The 6,108-nt window shown below is 41.4% G+C and overlaps 1 pseudogene; it reads right to left on the bottom strand.

Moving 5' to 3' along the window:
- Nucleotides 1–4,753: 4,753 nt before the first annotated feature.
- LOC147904365 (uncharacterized) lies at nt 4,754–6,108 on the bottom strand (annotated as a pseudogene).

Raw genomic sequence — 6,108 nt, 5'->3', positions numbered from 1 at the left:
GTAGCAATTTGCGGATGTGAAGCTTGATTTGTGGTGCACTCACACAAAGCTTTCCAATACTCCCAACCTAGGGTGCTTTGAGCCAATGTATGTTTTTCTTTATCAGCATTGTGGTTGGACAAGAACCTACTTGCCTTTTCTCCACCCATGGACACTTTAGCAAGAAGATTTTGTGTCTTTCTTGATTGTTTCTTGTCCTGCTTAAGCTTCACATTGCCTTTGTGAAGTCCCATTGTTCTTCAACTTTTGCAATGCATTGTGCAGATACTTGCTATGGCCTCAAATTCCAAGCATAAACTAGATGGAGATAGAGTAACTTATCAAGTATACATAGTTCAGCATGCAAAGTACACATGTGTACCCGCTCCAATGGAATTTCTAGAATGGGGTCCCACTTAGGATACTTTTTGTGACAATCAAGGGCTGCACTTTGGTTGCAAGAAAGGATGCCATTTTCCCACTATAGGCTTCCCTTTTGCATCTTCTGAGAGTGGGTGCAATACAAGCATGTCCATTTGCATCTACACCTGTATCACAACCATACAAGCACTTGAGGGTCTTCAAATCACCAGCTAGATGCCATTCAACTTGAAACGTTCCATGCCCATCCACTATTAATGTTTGCCCTACCTTTTGTCTTCGAATAATCGATGGGATGCCGATTCTCTCCAAAACCCACTTCAATGTCTCGTGGCACTCCTTTGGGGTCTCAAAGGCTACAAGCCACTATATGAGCAACCTCCTCATCCCTTGAGCAAAATGCAAGGCGTCGTTCATAAAACAAATGCTCACCCTCTCTAGCTTGTGCTCTTTTACCAGCTGAGTTTCATCCATTTTTATAACAAATACTAGCTTGCCATCTGTACAATGAAAGTGAAATTCAGTAAGGATATAGAAATCAGAAGAAATAAAGTTGAATGTGAAGAGGGAATTTCTCTTACCTTCTTCTCTCATCCCATAGAATTTGACCATGGCTCTCTGCAAATTCTCTACAACCACGTAAACATTATTGAAAGCATTCATCTCAAACGTTTGGATGCCGAATTTCTTTTTACTCTTCCAAGTCATTGTGCCACTTACACAATGGTATCCTCCAAGCTTTTCTCTAGCACATTGGTTTGTTTCTTGACATGGAAGCCTTACAGACCACGGTGTTGGAAATGGCATTGTAGATATCTTATACTTTTCCTCCATAGTAGACTTGAAAATTTTAAAAACAGAGTTGTAAGCTTCACGACTTACACCAGCAGCATCACAAGCTCCAAGCACCTCCTTTTCTTAGATGAGGGCCCTTGAAATCCTTCATTACCTCTCTAGCAACTTGTTTACATAGCCCTTTTTAGCTAGGGTCCTTCAACACTTCCATGACATCACTTGACTTTATTAAACTTCTTAGAACATATGAAGGATCACTATCATCCATTTCCATTGTTCCCATCACATCCTCCATGAAATTCCTAAAGTAGAGTACAAATGATTCTTAGTGGAAAGAATGCAACACCACAAATATTTTGGAGTAAGAAATTTCATTGAAAATTTGGGGAACTAACCTTGCAGCCCATATTCAGGCACCATTATTGGTTGACAATGCATCCATAGATTGCAATTGTCTTTTCCTCTCCTTCAGTCCCAAAGGTGTTCCCTTCAACTTTTGTACTCGTTCTATCGACTTGTCTCGTTCCTTCTCCACGGCACGTTGAACTTGGCCATAGGTAGACCTTTCCAAATCTTGTTTGCTTTCAGCGAGCTTCTGGATTGATTCTTCCAATTCATGTCGCTCCAAGTCTAGTGCATGTGCTTTGTCACTAAGTTCTTTGTTTTGCAATTAGAGATCCTGCATACTATTATGCATTGCCACAATAGTAATATATCCCAAATGTGCAAGTTCTTCTACTTGGGCTCTCTGCACCTCACTTGCTTGCATAGCCAATGTCTGAGAATGGTTCAATTGATTGCAATAACCGAGAAATCCAACATGTCCCTTGCCAACAAACCAAACAACATCATGCACTGTATGAAAAGGAGGACTCTTTTGGGTGGCAGGGTCTAAAGGATACAAGTTTCCATCCACCCAAAGGTCAAGATGCTTCTTCCCTTGCAATCAAAGACTGTGGAGCACACTTTGAGGAGTTCCACTATATCCCAAAGAGCGTGTGCTTGCATATTCTGCCTCCAATTGTAGGTTCACATGGTACTTGTTGAATATGTCCTCGAATGGTGCCATGTGTACTCAAAGAGACGTATTAGTGATGCAAGCTAAAATGTAGGGGAGAGCTAGCAAAGATGGAGTAGTGAGAGGGAGAGAGTAGCAAGGAAGAGGGAGGAGGAGAAGCAGATGAGGGCAAGAGGAAGAGGAGGAGGAGAGTAGGGTGACAGGTGTAGAAGGAGGGAAGGAGCTACTGTAGAAGGGAGGAGGAGGGGAGAGATGCTACAGGTGAAGGAGGGAGGAGGAGGCAGGAGGAGGAGGAGGGGAGAGGGAGGAGGGAGGAGGAGGAGCAAGATGGAGGAGGGGAGAGGAGGGAGGGGGAGGGAGGGAGAGGGAGGAGGAGGAGGGAGGGAGGGAGAGTGGGAGAGAGAGAGAGAGGGAGGGAGGGAGAGAGAGGGATGGAGGGAGGGAGATTCAAAATTTGAAATTCAAATTTTAAAAAGTGGCCCCCTCCCCTCATTGATGGGGGAGAGGTGGGCTCAAATGTGGGCTTAACCCACCTAGGTTGGGCTGGTTAGGCCTCTTTGGGACCCTCCAAGCCCCTTGCATTAGCCCACTAAGCATTCCCTAATCCATTCCTTATGAGGCCCTTTTGAGACCCCAATTCTCCCCTAATGATGGTGTCCACCTCATCTTCACCCTGTGCTATGATGTCCTCCCTACCTTGTCTGCTAGCACTAAGTAAAGGAATAATGTACGAGTGCATCATTCTATCATCCACATCTAGGGATGCAAAAGCACATCCTGTGCTAAGGCATGCCTTTAGCAATGGGCCTGTGCCACATGCCAGCTCAACACAGATACCCTTTGGAGCACAAAGCATCTCCAAAAAGCACTAGAGGAAGGTATGGCTCCTCTCCATGCCTTCCCTCAAAGGCATCCCTTCTGTGATGGTCCCGAGAGCATCATCAAGGATGTAGTTGTACATACATCACATCATCTGTCGCCTGCATGTCGAGGCCTCGAAGAATGTGGAAGCGCGATCAACAAAAGTCCAAGGGTGCATTTCTTGGTGATGCATTAGAAATATGTGTGATGTACAAGCCTACAAAACATCAAAACCAAATTAGTTACCTGCACAATCCAATGTAATAAGAAAGATGGAAATAGAGTTTGAAAAAAGCATCAACCCAATGTGTGATCCAGTCGACTCATAGGATCCAAACGAGGTGTGATGCACAACTACAATGCGTCGTGCAAAATGGAGCTCTGAGACTCAACTATAGTGCTCCACCTAACTAATACTCTCCCTTGAAAGCCAAGGTATTGAGACTGTTTACAAACCATAAAATAAACACAAAATGCTTGCAAAAATAGACTAATAGCCATATAAACTACCGCCACTAGCTACCATGACAACCAACCACCCTTCATCTAACAGGGTCGATGTCGACAATGATAACCCATAGCGCACGTGGTCCTCCAACAAAGTATCCCAAAGTGGACATGAGGGGGGCATGACATGGTCCCCACTAAAGGACAGATCTAAGAAAATCAAATCAGCAGCCCAAGTTACAGATTTTCCCTTCCGCACATAAGACCGTCCTCTCGATTTACGTCAAGACATATGTGCATGTATGTCCGCAAAGGATGAGCTTCGCAAACCAGTGGCAAAATCGTGGCCAATGGCAATGTAATTTTCCACCACCACTAGGCATCGATGGTTCCCAACAAGGGGTGCACCATGACATGCATGGTCAGCCAAGAAAACAAATCTAAGTTGTTTTCTCAAAACAACTCTGGCTCTGATGACTGTTGCATGATCTACATACAAATTTGAGAAGCATACTCATATTTTAAACATGCACCACTCAATTATCACAAGCATACACTTCCACATAACACAAACTATAAGATGCAATCTAAAAACCTCACTTGAACTTTTTTTAACTAAGTAAAATGTAACTTTATACTTTTCTACTTAAATCATGTGAACATATATCCAATCATAAAAATGCAAACTCAAAAGTTATTTACCTCTCCTAGCAGCAGACTCCCCCACAACTCATGCGCTAGAAGCAAAAACCTTTATCTCCTCCTGCATTCTAGCTCTTGCGAGTACTCAACACTTTTGAGAAGAGCAACCACTAAATGGAACACAAATAAAGAAGAAAAATAGATCTGCATCTGGGGTATTGTCATAGACAGAGAAGCAAGGCTCTCCTCTCGAGTGGTTCTCTCACTCGGGGTCTTCGCAGCTTCTTCAGCCTTGAAGACCACATGCAACACCTCCTAACTCTCCATCATAAAACTCATGCAATGTACAATCAGCAACAGCAGGAAGAGCCACAATTCTTGGAATGTCATCGAAGTCCAGTAGAATACGAAGGCCCATCTAGTATATCTTTTTGAGAGTGCCTTCACATTTCAGCCATCTAAACCAACACAATTGATAATTACCTAGATGGTATGATAAAAAATAGAATCACAAACTCAAGTAAACAAGCAGTGTACTCACACTCTGTATAAATGGTCTCCACAAAGAAGACCATACAAAGCCTTCATGGTTTTGCTAGCTTTGAATAAAGACAACCGAAAGATTTTTGTCTAGATTGGAGCCTCATGAAGTGCAATAAGGTTCAGCTTCTTGAGGGTGGCAAAACTTTTTGTGTCCCATCTCAACGACATTACTTTTGCCATCCACTAATCCCCAAGTCTCGGATCAATTATATTGAGAATCTAAGACATGCAAACAATTGAAAGAACCTTTTAAGCAACCGACGAAAATGTGAATACTAATAAATAAAGGAAATTTATGTTAGAAAAGACCCAACGAAATATTAACTTTGTAACCATCTTAATCTTAAAGACATAAATCAGTAAAGAAAAATGTAAACAAATATTACTCAATGAAATATAACTATAAACATGAACAGTCACGAACTATAAAATTCAAACTAACATAAACTTGTGAAAGTTTCTCCATGGACTAACTTAAGAACATAAAACCACAAACATGTACATCATCATATGATTCATGTACACTGTCATCAACACAAAGATAAAGCAATAGCATTGAACTTAAACACTACAATGTACTACATTCAAACTTAAAGTTAAAGTATGCCATGTAAACAAATACAAAAATATAAGAATTGTAAATCTTGCACTAGTGCAACAAAAACATAATCATTTATTTTTAGAGTAAGAGAGATGATGCACCTTCCCAATACGTTCACTGTATCGAGTTGCAAGCTCTTCGACCTCCTTCTCCTCCACCCTCCCAAGCTCCTCCTCTGACATAGAATGCTTAGCTTTGTCCAGCTTCTTTCCAAGTGCTTGAGAGATTTGAACCTTCAAGTAGCATGAAGCACAACTCTTCAAATGTTAGCCTGTAAACAAAAGCAACTTAATTGCTAAATAACAAAAGAGAAGAACATACATTATAAACCAACTTGCTAAGGTATCTCCTCGTAAGAGGATACCATGACTCACTCCCCTTCGTGTATTTGCGCCTAATGCTGGCAATGATTCTCCTATCTCTATCTGGCAAATCCTTCAAGTACTCTTCATGATTGGTTGAACAAATGTTTTTGCAATTCATAAGCTCATCTCTCAAAGAGGTAGCAACCAATGCATGTGTATTCATGTTGTGAATGTTCAAAGAAGAGGTATACAATAAAAGCAATCAACCATCAAATACTCTTTCTACTAAAAGGAACACTTTTGACTTCATTTAGTGAACCAAATAATGTTTCTAAGAAAAAGGAAAATAGTTCTTACAAGTTCATCCTCTACAAGGTGGATAATAGAGCAATCTCACTGACACATGTAGGATCAATGATTGTGCAAAAGACTCTATTATGCTTCTCACGTGTCTATGAAAACCACTCTTTGATTGTTGCTTGCCATGCAATGGTCCTGTGGTTTCCCTCCCAAACGTATAACGTTTTGTTGGACAT

The sequence above is a fragment of the Dipteris shenzhenensis genome, chromosome 2 (genome assembly GCF_047967505.1).
Source record: "Dipteris shenzhenensis isolate YYH24624 ecotype China chromosome 2, Dip_SZ_1.0, whole genome shotgun sequence".
NCBI classification, from domain to species: Eukaryota; Viridiplantae; Streptophyta; class Polypodiopsida; order Gleicheniales; family Dipteridaceae; genus Dipteris; species Dipteris shenzhenensis.
Note: the sequence above shows the minus strand (reverse complement) of the source record. Positions and strands in the feature narration are given on the sequence as shown.